Source organism: Mirounga leonina, unplaced genomic scaffold (assembly GCF_011800145.1).
Source record: "Mirounga leonina isolate KUSES-001 unplaced genomic scaffold, KU_Mleo_1.0 Mir_175, whole genome shotgun sequence".
Lineage (NCBI taxonomy): Eukaryota > Metazoa > Chordata > Mammalia > Carnivora > Phocidae > Mirounga > Mirounga leonina.
The window spans coordinates 35,790,418-35,811,158 of record NW_023270453.1 but is presented as its reverse complement, the minus strand read 5'-3'; the positions used below and the strand labels follow the sequence as shown (position 1 = coordinate 35,811,158).

Genomic DNA, 20,741 nt, shown 5'->3' with positions numbered 1-20,741 from the left:
CTGGTTTGAATGGGTGATCCTAACAATCCTGCATTTGTCATTCAGCTAGTCCAGGAATGTTCAGGGGAGGAACTACAACCTACAGTCTTGATGAGGTCTCATTCCAGCTACTTCATCCGTTTGTCAGCTGCCTCTTAGCCTTCCCAGACTTAAGACAACAAGCCAAGGCAAGCCACCGATAAGCTCGTTTCTGCAGGCACCAAAGTGGCCTCACAAATCATAGCGACACGGAGGCATTAGGGTTGTCAGGCCAAGTTTGTGTGTGATGACAAAAAACTGGAAATAATCCAGAAACCATGAACAGGGGATGGGCCAAAGCAGTGACAGCACATCTGCATAGTGGAATATCATGGAGTGATCAAAAAGAATGCTTGAGATCTTCACAGAGCAGCAGAAGATAGCTGGCTTTGTATGGCCCCTCTCTCTAATCTCCTTTTTCGGTCTTCTGCCCCAGGCCCAGGCTAGAATCGGAACCATGCAGATGTGAACCACGCAAAGGTTAATTATGCTAATTGAGGACAGTTATTACCCAAAAGAAAAGGAAAAAGAAGCCAATGGCCTTGTAAAATAGCATGAAATGCAGAACGTCATCCCATAACATCACTGCCACAAATTCTAATTTCAGCTGCACATTTTATCTTTTAAAGAGGTGAACTTTGGGGGCACCTGGGTGGCTCAATCGGTTAAATGTCTGCCTTCAGCTCAGGTCATGATCCTGGGGTCCTGGGATCAAGCCCCTTCATCGGGCTCCCTGCTGAGCAGGGAGTCAGCTTCTCTCTCTCCCTCTGCCCCTCCCCCACCCCCAGCTCGTGCTTGCACGTGCTCTCTCTCAAATAAATAAATAAAATCCTTAAAAAAAAAAATAAAGAGGTGAAGTTTGTTGTGCCAACAAGTGACAGGGTAAATCTTTCAACCTAAGTGAATGTTGCCTATGCCAGCTGTATTCCAATAAATGTAAATGATATAAGATACATGCATATTAAGACCAACAGTCAAAATTACCAAAGTAATCCTGTAGAAATTCATAACTAGTTCCAAAGAGCCACCATCTGTTTTGGCTTGACTGTTTTCAATGTCACTGGAGATGGTCCCCAAGTAGTTGTACTAATGTCCAATGGCTGCAGGTAGGTAGCCTTTTCACTTGCACATTCTCACCCCAGAAGGACAACCAGGAATACTCCCTAAACTGATCTTTCTTCCTTTTCGTTGGATTACACCCACTCACCTACTTTTTGCGGCTTGCAAAAAGTCAAGTGCAAGATGCTAATATAGAAAACAAGAATGGCAGGATTAGCCTCCATTAAACTAGGTTTTCTCAATCTCAGTATTGTTCCCATTTGAGACCAGAGAATTCTTTGTTGTTGGGCAGCTGTCCCGTGCATGGCAGGATGTTCAGAGCACCCCTGGCCTCTACCCACTAGGTGCCAATAGTTCCTTCCCCAAGGTGTGATAACTAGAAATGTCCCAGGCATTGTCAAATGTCCGCTGGGGACAAAATCACTACTCCCACCACCCCAGCCCTGTGTTTCAGAACAGCCGAGTTAAACTGATATTAATGTGGGAAGATTTAGGGGCGCCTGGGTGGTTCAGTAGGTTAAGTGTCTGCCTCCAGCTCAGGTCATGATCCCAGGGTCCTGGGATTAAGTCCTGCGTCGGGCTCCCTGCTTAGTAGGCACCTGCTTCTCCCTCTCTCTGCCCCCCACTTGTGCTCTCTCTCGCTCTCTTTCTCTCTCAAATATATAAATAAATAAATCTAAAAAAAATGTGGGAAGATCTAAGAGGGCTTTTCCAATTCTCCAAATCAATTCTGCGAAGAAAAAATTATAGGGGAAAAAAAAAGAAAAAGGATGCAGGGCGCCTGGGTGGCTCAGTAGGTTGAGCATCTGCCTTTGGTTCAGGTCATGATCCCAGGGTCCTGGGATGGAGTCCTGCATCAGGCTCCCTGCTCAGTGGGGAGTCTCCTTCTTCCTCTCCCCTCCCTCATGCTTATGTGCTCGCTCGCTCTCTCATGCTCTCTCTCTCAAATAAATATTTTTTTAAAAAAGGAAAAGAAAAAGGATGCAGAGCCAAAGGAGACTTCGTCATAAAAGAGAGAGGAGAGGACATTTTGGGTGAAACTGAAAGCTAAGTGAAGAAGTAAAGTGGACAAAGTAAGAAAATGTGTACTTCTGAGCCAGGAAGTGAGCAAAACAATGTACATGCACACTCTCGCTTCATTTTCACTTGATTCAGCATGGAGACTCTCCATGATCGCATCTTACAGATGAGAAACTGAGGCTCAGAAACACTTGGTAACTTCTCTGAATTCTCACAATTAGTAAGTGGGGACAAGGATTAGAATATAAGTTTCTTAACTACTACAGTTAACCATCTCCCACACAGATGGACTTTTTCATTTTTTAATTTACTTATTTAATTACTTACATATTTGGAACAATCAATGAAGATTGCTCAAGCAGAAAGGGAAACAAGGGGCACATTTTTTCCCCTATTAAAGACAGAAAATAAAAACAACACAACTCTGATCCAGGTGAAAAGAAGCCTTCTTTGCAGAAAGGAAACAGTAAACAAGCTGAATAAAAGGAGGCAAGAATTGGTATAAAGACAGACACATAGGGGCACCTGGGTGGCTCAGTCAGTTAAGTGTCTGACTCTTGCTTTCGGCTCAGGTCATGATCTCAGGATCATGGGATCGAGCCCCACATCAGGCTCTGTGCTCAGCATGCAGTCTGCTTAAGATTCTCTCTCTCCCTAGCCCTCTGCCCTTCCCCCTGCTCTCTTTCCAAATAAATAAATAAATAAATGAAATTCTGGGGGCGCCTGGGTGTCTCAGTTGGTTGAGTGTCTGCCTTCAGCTTGCGTTGTGATCTCGGGGTCCTGGGATTAAGCCCCACATCAGGCTTCCTGCTCAGCGGAGAGCCTGCTTCTCCCTCTCCCACTCCCCCTGCTTGTGCTCGCACACGTTCTCTCTGTCAAATAAATAAATAAAACCTTAGAAAAATTAAAAATAGAATTACCATCTGATCCAGCAATTTCACTGCTGCATATTCATCCAAAAGAATTGCAAGCAGGGTCTCAAAAAAGATATATATACACCCATTTTCATAGCAGCATTATTCACAAATTCACATTATTCATTCACATTATTCACAGCATTCACAATGAAAAGGTGGAAGCAACCTGTGTCCATCAATGGATGAAGGGATAAACAAAATTTGATACATCCATGCATTGAAATATTATTCAGCCTTAAAAAGCAAGGAAATTTGGGGAGCCTGGGTGGCTCAGTCATTAAGCGTCTGCCTTCAGCTCAGGTCATGATCCCAGGGTCCTGAGATCGAGCCCCGCACTGGGCTCCCTGCTTGGGGGAAGCCTGCTTCTCTCTCTCCCACTCCCCCTGCTTGTGTTCCCTCTCTCGCTGTGTCTCTCTCTGTCAAATAAATAAATAAAATCTTTTTTTAAAAAAAAAAAAAAGCAAGGGGCACCTGGGTGGCTCAGTCGTTAAGCGTCTGCCTTCAGCTCAGGTAATGATCCCAGAGTCCTGGGATCGAGCCCCGCATCGGGCTCCCTGCTCAGTGGGAGGCCTGCTTCTTCCTCTCCCACTCCCCCTGCTTGTGTTCCGCCTCTCGCTATGTCTCTGTCTGTCAAATAAATAAATAAAATCTTTAAAAAAAAAAAAAAGCAAGGAACTTATGACACCTGCTACAACATGGATGGACCTTGAGGACATTAAGCTAAGTAAAAGAAGCCAGTCACAAAAAGACAAATATGTATGACTCTAGTTATAGGCGTTATCTAGAGTAGTCAAATTCACAGAAATAGAAATAGGCAGCAGAATAGCGGTTGCCAGGAGCTGGGAGGAGAAGGAAATGGGGAATTGTTATTTGTTGTCTGCTCATGACATATTAAAAAAAAAAATCTTAAGATTTAAGTAAAAAAAAAAAGGTATACTGTTTCAGTTTTGCAAGATGAGAAAGTTCTGGAGATGGGTTGCACAACAATGTGAATGTACTTAACATTAGTGAATGTATACTTAAAAATGGTTAAGATGAGGGGCACCTGGGTGGCTCAGTCGGTTAAGCGTCTGCCTTCAGCTCAGGTCATGATCCCAGGGTCCTGGGATCGAGCCCGCATTGGGCTCCCTGCTCAGCGCGGAGCCTGCTTCTCCCTCTCCCTCTGCTGATCCCCCTGCTTGTGCTCTCTCTCTGTGTCAAATACATAAATAAAATCTTTAAAAAATTGGTTAAGATGATAAATTTAATGTTATATATATATATAATCACAATTTAAGAAAAGACAAAAAAAGGGAGCAAGAATTTTTCCAAATGAGTCATTTCAAAGTGAAAACCCATTTTCTAAAAAAAAGTAAAACACTAAAGCACTGTGTCTGGGGGAAAACGGGAGAGAAAATGCTGGAATAAGCTGAGTGTGAAGGCTTTTTCCCCCAGTTCCCAAATAAGCTACAGAAGCTCTAAAATAAATCAAAATTCGCTACAATCAAAGCATACTGAGTTTTTAAACTGTGTCATTTCCTTAAGCCTCAAAATAAGCACAATAAAACCATCACTGAAATGTTGAGCATAGCAATCATCCCAGCAACGAAAGGAAATTGAAAAACCAACAGCCCTGAACACATTTCCAGCCCCACCTGCACTTGACAAAGACAGCTGACAAATGGGACATATTCAGCCCACCTCCTCTACCGGGGTGGCAAGGAGCAAAGGAGAAGCAAAACCTGGGGGTACAGATAAGAGTGAAGAGGATTCTCTTGCTTATCCAGAGGAATGCCCTTCCTGGGGCCTCCAAAAACACTAGACCACAAGACAAAGTTAAAAAGCACAGAGAGAGAGACTCAACAGCTCCCCAACATCTACCCCAACCCTGCTCAATGGCTTTCCACTGAATCTAGAATAACATCTAAATTCCTTACTATGGGGGCACCTGGCTGGCTCAGTTGGAAGAGCATGAGACTCTTGATCTCAGGGTCATGAGTTCAAGCCTTAGGTTGGGGGGTAGAGATTACTTAAATAAAACCTTAACAAAAAAAGTAATAATAAGGGGAGCCTGGGTGGCTCAGATGGTTAAGCGTCTGCCTTTGGCTCGGGTCATGATCTCAGGGTCCTGGGATCGAGCCCTGCATTGGGCTCCCTGCTTGGCAGGGAACTTGCTTCTCCCTCTCCCTCTACTGTTCCCCTGCTTGTGCTCTCTCACTCTCTCTGTCAAATAAATAAATAAAATCTTAAAAAACAAAAAAAAGTAGTAAGAATAATAAATAGGGGCACCTGGGTGGCTCAGTCGGTCAAGTGTCCAACTCTTGGTTTCAGCTAAGGGTCGGCCTGCTGGGGACTCCCTGGGTGTGGAGCCTGCTTGAGATTTTCTCCCTCTCCTCTCCCTCTGCCACTCCCCCTGCTTTTGAGAGAAAGACAATGCAAGCAGGGGGAGTGGCAGCGGGAGAGGGAACAGCAGGCTCCCTGCTGAGCAGGGAGCCCAAGTGGAGCTCAAGGCGGGACTCCATCCCAGGACCCTGGGATCACCACCTGAGCCTAAGGCAGACCTTAACTGACTGAGCCACCCAGGCGCCCCCCCCCGCCCAATTTTTAAATAAGTAAAAATAAATAAAAAATAAACTCCTTACTATGGTGTGAAAAGTATCCATGCACTGGCCCCTGCCTAGTTCTCCCCTTGTTCTTCATCCTCACTTCATTGACACACTTTTTCAGTAAAGAGTCAGATAGGAAGTATTCTAAGCTTTGTGGGCCATACGAACTCCGTTGCAACTACTCGACTCTGTTACTATAGCACTAAAACAGCCCTAGACAATATAGAATTGAAGAGGTGTGTCTGTGCTCCAATGTATGGACACCAAAATTTGAATGCCATATAATTTTTAGACACCATGAACTATTCTTCTTTTGATTTTTGCCAACAATTATAAAATATAAAAACCATCCTTAGTTCACAGCCCACATCCGAACTGAGGGGCATAGTTTGCCAAGCCCTGCACTAAACACACTGGCCCGTTTTCCTGGGTCATGGCCTTTGCATATGCTATTCCTTCTGCCTAGAATGCTTGTCCCTTCGCTCTTGGCCTGGCTTACCCTTCATCTTCAAGGTATCAGCTTAAATGCTGCTTTCACAGAGAGGTCTCCTTTATTCCTCCACATGCAAATAGTTCCCCCTGAGCCTCTAACATAGCATCCTGTCCTTTTGCCCATGGGACTTACCAGTTTGTAATTATATATTATACTTTCTGTGCTTATATTGTTCAGTATTTGTCCTCCACTAGACTGAAAGCTCTGTGATGGCAGGAGTTACACTATTTTGCTCATTATATGCCTGGCATGCAAGAGCACTGAATTAATATTTGTTGAATGAACAAACGAAGGTCGTCCTACAAAGTTCTCATTCATCTCATCCATCACCTGTGGCCCATCATGATGATGACACCTCAACCAATGGGAGGCAAAACAAACCTACACTGGGATCAGTTGGACTACTCTGGGGAAGGCGGGGGGGGGGGGGGGGGGGGGTTCACACAGACTAGCATTTCTCATGCCTGGGTCCAATTTTTGGTACAAATATATCCCATTTATAAATTGAGAGTTTGGGATCAGTTCAGGGATTTCTGAAAGGATCATTTCCCTTGTGGAAAATACTAAGGAATCTCCTGGTGATCATTTCTTCCTTCTTAATTCCCATTCACTATTTCTAACTAACAACTAGGTAAAGTCTCCATTGGTGCTAATCAGTCTTTAACACCTGTCTGAATTTGCCATTGTCTCTCTTCTTTTTTTAAAGATTTTATTTATTTATTCATTTGACAGAGAGAGACACAGTGAGAGAAGGAACACAAGCAGGGGGAGGGGGAGAGGGAGAAGCAGGCTTCCCGCCGAGCAGGGAGCCCGATGCAGGGCTCGATCCCAGGACCCTGGGATCATGACCTGAGCCAAAGGCAGACACTTAACGACTGAGCCACCCAGGCGTCCCACCATTGTCTCTTTTGCAATAAAGACAGAGCAAAGCTCCAAGCTCAGAACCCTCATGATGCCACAACTTATGACTAGAATTTATTTTATTTTTGAAATTAGCATGCAAAAAATATCTCTGGTGTCTAGTTCTACAAGTTTGAACACATGCATACCACTACCACCATTGGGATACAGACCAGTTCCATCACCCCAAAACTCCCTCATGCCACCCCTCTGTGATCAACCCCTCCTACCACCCTCTGCCCACCACTGATCTATTCTCTGTCCCTCTATCTTTGCATTTCTTCAAAATGTCAAATAAATGGAACCACACAGAATGTAGCCCTTTGGGACTGACTGCTTTCACTCAGCATAATCTAGCTAGGGTTTAATAACATGGTTTGGTTTTCCCTGTATGTATGTATATATATTACTGTATAGTCACCTATATTTATAAGCAAGTGATACAAGTTTTCCATTTACAGTAATGACATGAGTTTCCTTTTAAAATAAATCTGTTAGGTAAAAAGAATGGATAAATATTAGTATGCATGGTAAGAAAAGGCGCAAAAATCATGAAGGTGAAACACAAATGACTAAATTCTGGGATACAATAGACAGTAAACAATACTATAATTGTATCACACTCTCTTCCCCCAACACACACACACACACAAAATACCAGTCCGTGATTCTAAGAATTCCTGAAAGTGAAAAAAAAAGAATTTTAAAAGAAGAAATGGTCCATTCCCAGGCATCTCATTTCAAGCAAGCTTTCATAATTGCGGTTCTGGAAGCTTCCATTCCTTTCTCAGGCACCTGATCTTGGAAAGACAATTCCAATACAAGGAGTGAAGGACACCACCCATCCCTGAGCAGTTACCAGGGCAGGAAGCTATCCTATACTAAACACACCCACATTTCAGCAGAAACATAGATTTTGTTTATGTTCTTTGTTACCATGTTAGCTTAATAATTACCTTGGCTGTCATCATCCACCACAAACAAATGCTTTAGAATCTTTTACCTGCAGTGTGTAATGTTTAGAACAAGGAAATAAAGGCAATTTAAATCGTATCTTATAAGCATGTGAGGGCAGAACCTTCAATCATCCATTTCTCAAAACCCTCCGGTAACTAAGCATTAGTTCATGCCCCACGGGACTTCTCAGAGACTTTCCACCTTTGATCCAGGTGCAGTCATAACTATACATTTGGACCCTTCAGAAAACAAGGTGTGTTCGCAAAAGACCAATATCAAAACTATGAAAAGGAAGGGAAAATATAAATAGAGCTATGTGGGTATATCTTCCTCTTCTTTATGTTTCCCCTTCATAAAAGAATTTACTTAATTTTTAAGACATTTACTTACTTCCCAAAGAAAGGTAATTATATTTTATGAATGCAAATAGAGGGGCACCCAGATGGCTCAGTCAGTTAAGTGTTGGACTCTTAATTTCGGCTCAGGTCATGATCTTGGGGTCATGGGATCAGGGCCCCCCATGTCAGTGGGCGTGGAGTCTGCTTGAGATTCTCTCTCCCTCTCCCTCCCCCTCTGCCCTTCCACTGCCTTATAAAATAAATAAAATATTTTTTTAAAAAAGAATATAAGATTTTTAGCTTGCTTAACATGTGAGAAAGAGTCAGAGGCTGGAAAATGAACATGAACTTTAATCTCATGAAGGGCATCACCTAGACATGGCAAAAATTCACCCAGAGAATGGTCTAATGTGCTGCAGTTACCATGGAGGTGGCAAATGCTTTTTACAACACCAAATTAAGATGACTTTAACATATTTTTAAAACTTTTTGGGGGGCGCCTGGGTGGCTCAGTCGTTAAGCGTCTGCCTTCGGCTCAGGTCCTGATCCCAGGGTCCTGGGATCGAGCCCCGCATCCGACTCCCTGCTCCACGGGAAGCCTGCTTTTCCCTCTCCCACTCCCCCTGCTTGTGTTCCCTCTCTCGCTGTGTCTCTCTGTCAAATAAATACAATCTTTAAAAAAAATAAAAATTAAATAAAATAAATAAATAAATAAAGTTTCGTTGATCAGGGTGCCTGGATGGCTCAGTCAGTTAAGCGTCTGACTCTTGATCTCAGCTCAGGTTATAACTTCAGGGTCGTGAGATACAGTCCTGTGTTGGGAGACTCTCTCTCCCTTTCCCTCTGCCCCTCCCTCCCTCTCTTTCTCTCTCAGATAAATAAATCTTAAAAAAAATAAAATAAGGGCGCCTGGGTGGCTCAGTCGTTAAGCATCTGCCTTTGGCTCGGGTCATGATCCCGGGGTCCTGGGATCGAGCCCCGCATCGGGCTCCCTGCTCAGCGGGGAACCTGCTTCTCCCTCTCCCTCTGCCTGCTTCTTCCCCTGCTTGTATACTCTCTCTCTGTCAAAAATAAAATCTTGGGGTGCCTGGGTGGCTCAGTCGTTAAGCTTCTGCCTTCAGCTCAGGTCATGATCCCAGGGTCCTGGGATCGAGCCCCATGTCGGGCTCCCTGCTCTGCGGGAAGCCTGCTTCTCCCTCTCCCACTCCCCCTGCTTGTGTTCCCTCTCTCGCTGTGTCTCTCTCTGTCAAATAAATAAATAAAATCTTTAAATAAATAAATAAATAAATAAATAAATAAATAAATAAATAAAATCTTTAAAAAATAAATAAATAAAATAAAATAAAACTTCATGAATCAGTGCACATCAGAGAGCATCAAGCTGAGGAGCCCACGAGACTCACTTGGGAGCTTGCTGGAGGCCTTCAGATGGAGGATCATCAGATGACCAACTAGTCCCAGTTTACCCAGAACTTTCTTGGTTTTAGCACTGGTCTGGGATGGGACCTGGTAATTTGCCTCCTTATCAGGCAGGTGGAGGGAGATGGGAAGGGAAAAGTGGTGGGTTGCTTGCACCTTGGCAGCTCAGTGCCTTCTTGCATGGCTGGCCTGCTCCAACTTGTCCCAGAAGAACAAGGAACCCTCTCTGGGAGAGCCAGAGACAACACAAGATACGTGTAATGGCTCTTGCACCCACTGAGAGCTGCAAGAAGCAGAGGCCTCCTCTGCAACCCAAGGAAGGACCTCACTTCCTGGAGACCTACAGGTTGTGGAAACCCCTCCTCATCCCCTTCGCCACCATCCGTGTGCTCAGACTCCTGCCAGGAGCAGTGAAAAATGATAAACCTTAATATCCCCTGTGGCTAGGATCCCCTACCGCTTTCTCTACCACTGGGTCTCAGAAAGGCAGGAGAAGACAATAAAGCCAGGGTGAGCTCTATCCATACCCTGGGTCTGTGGCAAACCTCTCTCTTTGAGAGGAAAAAGAACCCCTTTCTGGATCCACCTCTGGGACTAGAAGCTTAGTTCTTAACCAGACTAATTGAGATCCCGATACTAGTCCTTATAATGCCTATTTAAGCAAACATTATATAATACAACCCAAGTATTAGGGTTCCAGATTTGGAGAAAGAAAAACAGAAGCAGAAACCAAGGATAACAAAACAACCAATATGTATATGCCAGACACGATTATGAGAATCTGATGGGTATTAACTCGTTAAATCCTTACCATAGCCTTAGCAATGAGGTACTGTCATTATGCTTATTTTACTGAGAAAGACATTGAGGCACAGAGAGGTTCAGTAACCTGGCCAGGGAACACAGCCAGTAAGGAGTGGAATACAGTATTGTAAATATCCCTTCCTCTCAGGGAAGCAGATTGTTCTCTTTTTCAACTCATTTTTTCAACATCCACATCCTGCGTTTAGCCATCTTTTTGCCCATGCTGGGTAAGCATGATGTTAAGCTTGGGAAGTTTCTAGATTCAGTGCTAATTGCAGAATGGCCAGGAGCAGGGTGAAGCAGGGTGAGGAGTTTGCATGGGACCCAAATTTAAGGGGGAGTACCAAAACTCCCAGTAACCTAGACAAATACTATTTTATGCAATATTTTTAAAAGTAGGAAATAATGCAAAAATACATAGTGAATAAAATATCAACATTTGCAATAAAGAACAGGCTTGGGATTCTTTTTTTTTAAGATTTTACTTAATTACTTGAGAGAGAGAGAGAGAGAGAGCACGAGCAAGGGGAGGGACAGAGAGAGAGGGAGAAGCGGACTCCCTGCTGAGCAGGAAGCCTGAAGCCCGAGGTAGGGGCTCGATCCCAGGACCCCGGGTTCATGACCTGAGCCTAAGGCAGATGCTTAACCGACTGAGCCACCCAGGTGCCCCAGAACAGGCTCAAGATTACTGATTTTTGTTTCTGTTCCAATTTGGCTCAGTTCCACAGTGACTAGCAGAGAGAACCCTGCAATTCAGGCATTCATGAGTCACTCCAGGAATGACAGTTCCAGCAGGACAAATTAAACCATCTTCCTGGGATTTCCACCTACCTCCTCTCCTGCTAAGGGGTTTCCTCTGATAAAATTTATAAGTCAAGTCTCTGCCACAGGAGAAAACTCCACGTCTCCACTGGAGAGCCACAATTTTTCATTTATTGCGGGTGCTAACAAATGAAAGATTGGGACCAGCAACTCTGGACCTCCAATTCTCCCTGTGAATTTATAGAAATAGGACTTTCTGCGCTTCTTTTAAGTGCTACCCACCCCGATTCAAATGCCATCGAAAATGAAACTTGTTTGTTCTGACACTTGTAAAAATACAGAAATCTTACCCAGCCCCTTACTTCTTTTCCTATAAATAAGGAATGTTCTTTCCACAAATGACTCTACTGATGATTAGCATTGCATCAACCTGGTTTATCTCTGGGAACATTGAACCTGAGATGGCTGAAAATAGCCTGAGCAGTAATCTAATCCAATCTCCTGGCACTCCATTCTGGGAACTCTTGGCAAACATAAACCACGGAGTGATTCACTGAACTTCTAGAGAGAAGTGTATACCTTCAACCTGGCCCTTCCTCCTGGGGAGAGGACCCTGCCTGGCAAAACGTGATTACACACCCCACTTCTCTGACATCCATATCCACTGAGCAACTCTTTGCCTCTTCAGGGCAGAAGGAAACAAGGCAGACAAGAACTATATCAATAAGCATAAAGACAGCACCATATACTGAGCACCTTCCTGGGGGCCAGGCACCATGCTATGCCCCTCACATGCAGTAGCAATCACATCCTCCAACAACTTTATGGGGAGGTATTATCATCCCCACTTTATGACGATTACACTGAGGCCCAGAGAGCGTACAAGTGTGTCCAAGGTCACACAGCTAAATAGAAGCAGATGGGATTCTAACCCATGCATCTCTGACTGAACTTGGATCATGATCATCATCCTCATTGTTATAAGAGGAAGAAGAGAAGGGCAAAGAGGAAGAGGGGGAGTTAGAGATAATATTTATTGAGTGGCTTACAGTGCACCATATTTTCTTATTAACCCTGATAGCCACCAGGAGGAGGTGGGAGCTCTTAGCACACTACCCATTCTACAGACAAGCAAACTGAGCCCTGAAAAGTACAATAACTCAGCCACAGTGGCACAGTAGGACCCAGGGAAGCCCAGATTTTGATTCAGGCAGACAACTCCAGAGCTTGCTGAGCCAACATGCTCCCTTGCTTCCCACTTCCCCATAGTCATTCTTTCCTCTGACAAGTAATGATCGTGCATTTATTCTGGACCTGGCATCTGGTGGTAAGCGACAGGACAGCCTGTTTCTGCCTCCTCTCATGGCACACTCCCAAGGGTTTTCTCTATCATTTCTGTGACCCCCCACACCACTTTCAAAACACCTTTTCTTGGGGTGCCTGGGTGGCTTAGTCAGTTAAGCCTCCAACTCTCGGTTTCAGCTCAGGTTATGATCTCAGGGTCCTGGGATTGGGCCCTGTGTTGGCTCCATGCTCAGCGCAGAGTCTGCTTGGGATTCTCTCTCTTCCTCTCCCTCTTCCTCTTCCTCCCCCCACTTGTGTGCGCACACACACTCTCTTTCTCTCAAATAAATAAATAAAATCTTTAAAAAAAACAAAGCAAAAACCTTTCTTACCTGCCCTCCGTCCCGGCATTTCCTCTCCACTCCGCGGAGACACGAGTCCTTTTTTTTTTATACTAACCCATAAAGCCCGTCCATCTTATGCCTGAGACACAGCTCTGCTTGCTCTATTAGTCACCCCGCTGGGCCTGGCAATCCAGCTTCTCTCTCCTCATCGGCCGATAAATAACCAGCTCACACCCACCTAAAATGCAGATCAGTCCTTGACCCCCAACGTCATGGTTGTGCCACGGCGTCTGTGCACTGGGTCTGCAAAGAAACCCTGCCTGGGAGCTCAAATTGTGTATTTCTTTCTTCCTGAACCCCAGACCGGCCCTCCCAACAATGTTCTTTTGGCATCAGCACTCTGAAAAGAGCAAAGTCCTTTCTAAACGTTATTTTATCTCTTAGACACCATAAGGAAGAACTAGGTTGATTTTTTTTTAATCCCAGAGAGTGAGTTGGAGTGCAAAGAGCCTATCTTTTCGTGTATTCACCAAAGTATTCTTCCACAACATGATGCTCCACTAGACACCCTCAACATGGGCCAGTTTGTTTTGCATGTATGGCCCCTGGGGCAACATTCAGACCTTATAAGTTAACTCCATGATTATGATGGCGTGGCCCTTCCAGAGATAAAGGACAGGCAGCGTGGAACCAGCCCACATTTCTCAGCAAGCTCACTTGCATCAAATCCTGACTCTGGTGCTCTCCAACTCTACCCCTCTGAGGCTCTACGATTCTATTCTTTTGAACCTCAATTTTCCCTACCCTCATCTGTGAAATGGGGACAATATACTCTACCTGCAGTGGGTTTAACAGCTCCCAGAACTGTCATCCCTGGGGCGACTTGTGGAATGCCTGGATTGCAGAATCCTGCCTGCCAATCAGGATGGAGCCGAGTCAAATCAGAATCCAAAGCAAAAGGACAAATCAGTAATCCTCTTGTAGGTGTAAGTCAGAGTTTCTCAACCTCAGCACTGTTGACATTTTGAGTGAGATATGCTCTGTTGTGGGGGCTGTCTTCAGTATTAGAGGATGTTGAGCAGCATCCCCAGCTTCCCTCCATTAGGTACCAGTAGGATACTCCCCATCACTAACCACACAAGCTGTGGGCAACCAAAAATATCTCCAAGAATGGACAAGTATCCTCTGGGAGGTAAAATGGCCCCCAGCTGAGAACCACTGCCGTGAATGATATAATGTGCCACAAACTTTCCACAGTATCTCCCAATTCCCATTGATAAGACAAAGAAATTAGTACTTCACCATTTTCCTCTAGGAAAATTTTTCTTCCCCTCCATTTCCCTACTTCTAGAAATTATACCATATTTTTACATATTGCACCCATCCTACAGATCAGGGAACTGAAGCTCAGAAAGCAACTTGTCAAAATCCCAGAGCTGGGAATTACTCCAAGACAATATCTGAATCCAGATCTAGCCAGAATAACTAGTATGAACTGTCCCTTTGCCACCTGAAATCCTCCTCCCAAAAGCCTCATCAGCTGCAGTGGGTAATGCACTGAAGCAGAGGACCTTGTGCTTTCATTGTACAACAAAAGGCTCCCAGTGACAGCCTCCTTGTACACTAGATGGAGACTAGGATACCGGGTGACACCTCTCACTCTGTACTGAGTGTAGGGGGTTTCTTAGGAATGTTCCAGATAGCAAACAGGGGCCTGGTTCTGTGAACCTCACAGAAGGCAAGAAAGCTCTTTGGTCACCTCCTCCCTCCCCTCCCACTTCAACTCTCCCCTCTGCCTCCTCTAAATGAACATACCTGCCCTCTACTCTTGCAGGGGAAAATCATAGCATTCACTGTAGCCCATGTTTATTGAGCATCTGCTAAGTGCCAGGCACTGTTCTGAGTGCTTTATCTGATCCAGAAGAAAACCACAGAGGGTAGTTATCCTTATTGTCCCCATTTTCCAGGAAACTAAGACCCAGAAGAGCAATAACTTGCCAAATTCACTCAAACTAAGCGATGATGGAACTTGAACTGAATGTCAAGAACATGCAGACTTTATGATCAATAGACCTTGGTTCAAATGCTGACTCCTCTACCAGCCACCCATGTAACAACCAGGAAGTTACCTAACCTCCCTGAACCTCAGTCTCCTCATCAGTAGTATGGGGCTAGCAGGGATTGTTGTAAGAATAACAACTAATATGTGCTTCTCACCCACTCAACAAGTGTTTACTGAGCATCTACTACTGTGTGCCAACCACTGGGGATATATCTGCAAACAAAACCGCAAAAGGATCCTACCCTTGTGGCATGCACACTCTAGTAGAGACGCACTTATGTGTGTTAACTCAGTTAATCCTCACCATAACCCCTCACAATTACATCATTGTACCCAATTCACAGATAGGGAGAAGGGGTCTCAGAAGCAGCTTTCCCCCACCTCCCTTCAACCTTCTAAGAAATAGTGGGACATGGATTAGACATTAATGCCCAGTCTCTGGAGCTCGACTTCTTGGATTCAAATCCTGCTGTTTCCATCTAATTGCTGCGGACAAGTTACTTAACCTGTCTGAGCCCAAATTTCATGGGTAAAATGGAACCCGGAGGCCCTATCTCAGGAGACTGTCCCAGGGGAAAAACAAACGTCTAACATTCAGGAAGTGCTTCTTGGGTCCCCAGCACACACAAGGCTCACAGAAACCCTAGGACAGACGTCTTATTTTAAGCCCCTTTTTACGGAGGTGAACACTGGAGCCCAGAGAGGGTAAGTAACTTGTCCAGAGGCGCAGAGCGCATAAACAGTGCAATTCCAAAGCGAGCTCTGAATCACGACCCGGCGCAGAGACAAACTCACCCGGTCCAGCATGGTTCAGTGAGTACTAGATAACTGGATGCGATTATTCTTTCCCTCCTGCAGCCTCGAGGCGGGCTGCACAGGGCGGCGGATTGTGTGCACTCTTCAGAGGCTTTCCTAACGCAAGGGGTCAGCGCAATGCAGCCAGAAGCGGGAGCCGCCGCCTAGATCCTCCCATTTCGAGATTCCAGCCCCGGGGTGATTCTCCCCCCATTTCTTGTTCCGCATCCCGGCTCGCTCCCCGCTCCCCCGCCACAGCTGCCACCCACCCTGGCCACTCCCCTGCCGCCCCGAGTTGTGGACAGACCCCGCTGGGGCGCCTGGTTCTTCCCATCGATCCCCTCTCTCGGAGCCAGGAAGGAGGCTCCGCCAAAGCCGCTGAGTCTCGGTGGATACCCGGGAAGACAGTCCCAGCGCCGGCCCCGAGACCTGGCGAACCCGCCTCACCTCCAGCCGGCTTTTGCGTCCCCAGCGCCTGGAGCTCTGGCCGCTGCCGGGTCTGCTCGCCCACGCGGCACAGCGACAACCCTGGCGGGGGCAGAGCGCACCTACACAGCCTGTCCGGACTTCCTTCCTGGAGGGGAGATCGCTTTCTTGGAATGTAGCCAAGTTCCTCCAAGCGCTGGGTTAGTACACCTGTTGGCATCGGAGACTTCTATTCACAGTCTCGGGTCTGCATTCATTGTTTCCTTCCAACCCGCAAACTTTGCCAAGCGCCCACCGGCTGCCGCGCCCCTGCACCCAGAGGATCCCAAGGGCGCACAGGCTAAGGTTGCGCTCTCCAAAACATTGGCCACTAGCCACGTGTGGTTATGCAGCATTGAAACCATGGCACCAATGAACTGAGATGTTTTTTTAAGACACAGGATTTAAAAAAATAATAATAATAACAAAACCCAAACACAAAAAAACACATTTTTCAAACTCATTAAGAAGTTTTAAAATGGGGGTGCCTGGGTGGCTCAGTGGGTTAAGCATCTGCCTTGGGCTCAGGTCATGATTTCAGGGTCCTGGGATGGAGCCCCGGTGCCCAGCTCCCTGCTCAGTGAGGAGCCTGCTTCTCCCTCTGCCACTCCCCCTGCTTGTGCTCTCTCTCTCTAATGAATGAATTTTTTTTTTTAAAAAAAGAAGTTTTAAAATGATTGCATGTTAAAATGATAATATTTTGGATATAGATAGTTAAATAAAATATATCATCACAATTATTTTCTCCTGTTTCTCCTTTTCTAAAATACAGCTACTAGAAACTTTAAAAATTATGTGTCTCCTATTATACTTCTATTGGATTCTGCCGGTTTGGGGATCCCATAGGATGTTCCCCAAATACCTCTCCCAGTTCTCTTCTAGAATGTATTCAGCCCTTCCTTATTTCCTTCAAGAAACACTTGGTGAAGTCTGGTGGGAACCAGGCATAGTGCTAGTGTTGGTTTGCAAATTCAGGAGCTTCCCAGGTGTAATTTGAAATTGGCCCTATATACAGAGGGCAAAGAAAGACCCAAGAAAGAGAGAGACCACTCCAGATTGATAGGTTTAATAATAGGTTTAATTATTTAATAATAATAGGCAGGTTTAATAAGCAAGGGAACTTATATACAAGGCTTGTTTTAGACAGTTGCAAGACAAGTAGATCCCTGCACTGCCTCCCAGAATCTTAAAAGTTTATATAGAAGCCTTAATGGGGTTCAGTCATGTATCAAGTCCAGATATTTCCAACACCACCTTGCTCTCTCAAGTTTGCATTCTTGAAACCAGCTCCTACTGTGGGAATAGTGGGCAGAATGTACATACCAAGGACAGGAGACAGGGTGAGGAGCCTGCAATTACCCAGGGCCAGCTCAAGGGCCAACTAATGTCCATGTCCTCTCCATGACATCCTCCAACAGCTAGACTTGGGGGAATAGCATGGTAAGCTAAACAGATAGGTCAGGTCAGGTTAGAGAGGTCTATTAAATAAAATGTACAATGAGTAGAAAAGGCAACCTAAGGAGTGGGGGGAAATATTTGCAAACTATGTATCTGATAAAGAGTTAATATCCAGAATATATAAAGAATTTCTACAACCCAACAACAACAAACAATAAAAATAACTAGATGTTAAAATGGGCAAAGGATTTGAATAGACATTTCTCCAAAGAAGACATACAGATGGCCAACAAATACATGAAAAGATGCTCAACATCATTAGTCATAAGAGAAATGCAAATCAAAACCACAATGAGATATCACCTCATATCCATTAAGATTGCTACTATCAAAACAACAGAAAATAGCAAGTATTGGCGAGGACGTAGAGAAAATGAAACCCTTGTGCACTGTTGGTGGGGACGTAAATTGGTGCAGCCGTTATGGAAAACGGTTCCTTAAATAATTAAAAACAGAACTACCATCTGATCCAGCAAATCCACTTCCGAGTATACATCCAAAAGAATTCAAAGCAAGATCTCAAAGAGATATTGCATACCCATGTCCACTGCAGCATATTCACCATAGCCAAGAGGTAGAATCAACTCAAATATCCATCAACAGAAGACTGGATAAAGAAAATACGATGTGTACATACAGTGGCATTCTATGCAACCTTAAAAAAGAAGGAAATTTTGATACATGCTACAAACATGGATGAACCCCAAGGACATTATGCTAAGTGAAATCAGTCAGTCACAAAAGGGCAAATTGTGTATCATTCCACTCATATGAAATACCTAAAGTAGTCAAAATCATGGAAACAGAAAGTAGAAAGAGTGTGGGGAGGGAGTGGGAGCATTAGCGTTTTTTTGGTATAGAGTTTTGATTTTGCAAGATGAAAAATTTCTAGAGATCTGTTGCACAACAGTGTGAATATACTCAACACTTAAAAATGACAATGGTAAATTTAACGCTATGTGTTTTTTACCACTATTTAAAAAACTGTTCAGGGGCACCTGGGTGGCTCAGTCGTTAAGCATCTGCCTTCGGCTCAGGTCATGATCCCAGGGTCCTGGGATCGAGCCCCACATCGGGCTCCCTGCTCAGCGGGAAGCCTGCTTCTCCCTCTCCCACTCCCCCTGCTTGTGTTCCCTCTCTCGCTATGTCTCTCTCTCTCAAATAAATAAATAAAATCTTAAAAAAAAAAAAACTGTTCAGTGATGTAAATGCAGTGGTGAGTATTGCAACCAAAGTGGGTATGACATGCTGTAAGAATTTATAACTAGGGGGTTTACTGGGTGCAAGGGAAGGTTTCCATAAGGAAGTGATGCTTCAGCTAACTTCGGAATCAAACAGGAGAGGAGCGAGGGCGGCTTATGCAGAGGTGGCAGCCCACGCAAAGACCCTAGGCCAACAGGTCACATGATGAGTCTGAATTTATTTTATATAGCACGCCCGTCTCCAGCTTGCCTGCTTCATGAATAGAATCCATGATCACGGGCGCCTGGGTGGCTCAGTTGGTTAAGCGACTGCCTTCGCCTCAGGTCATGATCCTGGAGTCCCGGGATCGAGTCCCACATTGGGCTCCCTGCTCAGCGGGGGGTCTGCTTCTCCCTCTGACCCTCTTCCCTCTCGTGCTGTCTCTCATTCTCTCTCTCAAATAAATAAATAAAATCTTAAAAAAAAAAAAAAAGAATCCATGATCACGATGACAATGATAACCAACATGTACTGTAAATTACTTCACTTCATTAACTACATAATTAACATAGATGTTAAGTGCAGGGATTCTGAACCAGTCTACTTCGAGTTAAATTCGAGCTCTGCTATATCCTTAGTAGCTTCATAATCTCGGGCAAGTTCCTGAATCTCTGTGCCTCAGTTTTGTCATCTGTAAAATGAGGACAGGGGTGCCTGGGTGGCTCAGTCATTAAGTGTCTGCCTTTGGCTCAGGTCATGATCTCAGGGTCCAGGGATCGAGCCCCACATCGGGCTCCCTGCTCCGTGGGAAGCCTGCTTCTCCCTCTCCCACTCACCCTGCTTGTGTTCCCTCTCTCGCTGTGTCTCTCTCTGTCAAATAAAATAAATAAAATCTTAAAATAAAATAAAATGAGGACAATAACGGGACCTACCACACAGGGTTGGTGTGAGGACTAATAAGATAGCATACACTATGAGTTAATATTACATATATGGTGCCTGCCACACAGTAGGGGCTATTAAGTACTTGTTAAATAAAATAAAACTTAATTACATGTTGGGCAATTGTGCTAACCACTCTACATGCTCTGATATATTGCAAATTGGTCATAAATTCCTCCCATCCCTGTAAGTGTACCCTTTTGCATTGTGACCTGCAGAACCAGAATCCATTTTCCCACGTAAAAGTAGGGTGCATCCCAAACCCAACAGCGCTAACCTTGATCCCCAAGGGTCCTTCCTCTACTCTGTCTTTCCCACCATCTCCCCTCTCAGGAAGTGACAGCTCCATTTTTGCAGATGGTTGCTCAGCTCAGAAACCTCAGAGAAACCATCAATGGCTTTCCTATTTTCACTCCTCACATCTGCTCTGTCGGCAGGTCCTGGTGGTCGGATCTCTATGTCCAGAATCTGACCACTTCTCACTGTTTCTACCCTGCCACCTCCCCGGTCCAGCCCATGGTCTCTTGATTACTGCACTGGCCCCTTCATGGTCTCCCTGCTTGTGTCCTTGTGCGTCTAGTCTATTCTGGAGCCAGTAGTCCTAGAACAGTCCTGCAGAGGCACCTCGGATCTTCAAAGCTCTAGTTACATCTGCACCTTGTCCCAGCCTGGGTTCTCTCCCTACTCTTTCCTGCTTATTTTTTCCCAAAGCACTCATGCTCTGACACATTACAGGTGCATGTGTGTCTTATCTGCCTCCCTCCACCAGAATGGAAGCTTTTTGAGAGCAGGGACTTGTGCCTGCTCTGTTGTCTGATTGTTGAATCCCCAGGGCCCAGGACAGAGCTTGGCCCACAGTGGGCACTCAGTATTTGGTGAATGAATACAGTCATGGGACTAAGAGTAAGAAAGGAGAAGGAAGTAGACCTACCCACAA

At 45.0% G+C, this 20,741-nt stretch overlaps 1 protein-coding gene across 2 annotated transcripts in view; it reads right to left on the bottom strand.

Annotated features, from left to right (window-relative positions):
- TMC5 (transmembrane channel like 5) overlaps window positions 1-16,585 on the bottom strand; it is a 71,845-nt gene extending 55,260 nt beyond the window's left edge. For both annotated transcript variants that reach the window (XM_035022368.1, XM_035022370.1), the window contains exon 1: window positions 16,205-16,585. The gene's annotated coding sequence lies outside the window, so the exon portion shown is untranslated. The remainder of the gene's footprint in view (window positions 1-16,204) is intronic.
- Window positions 16,586-20,741: the final 4,156 nt, after the last annotated feature.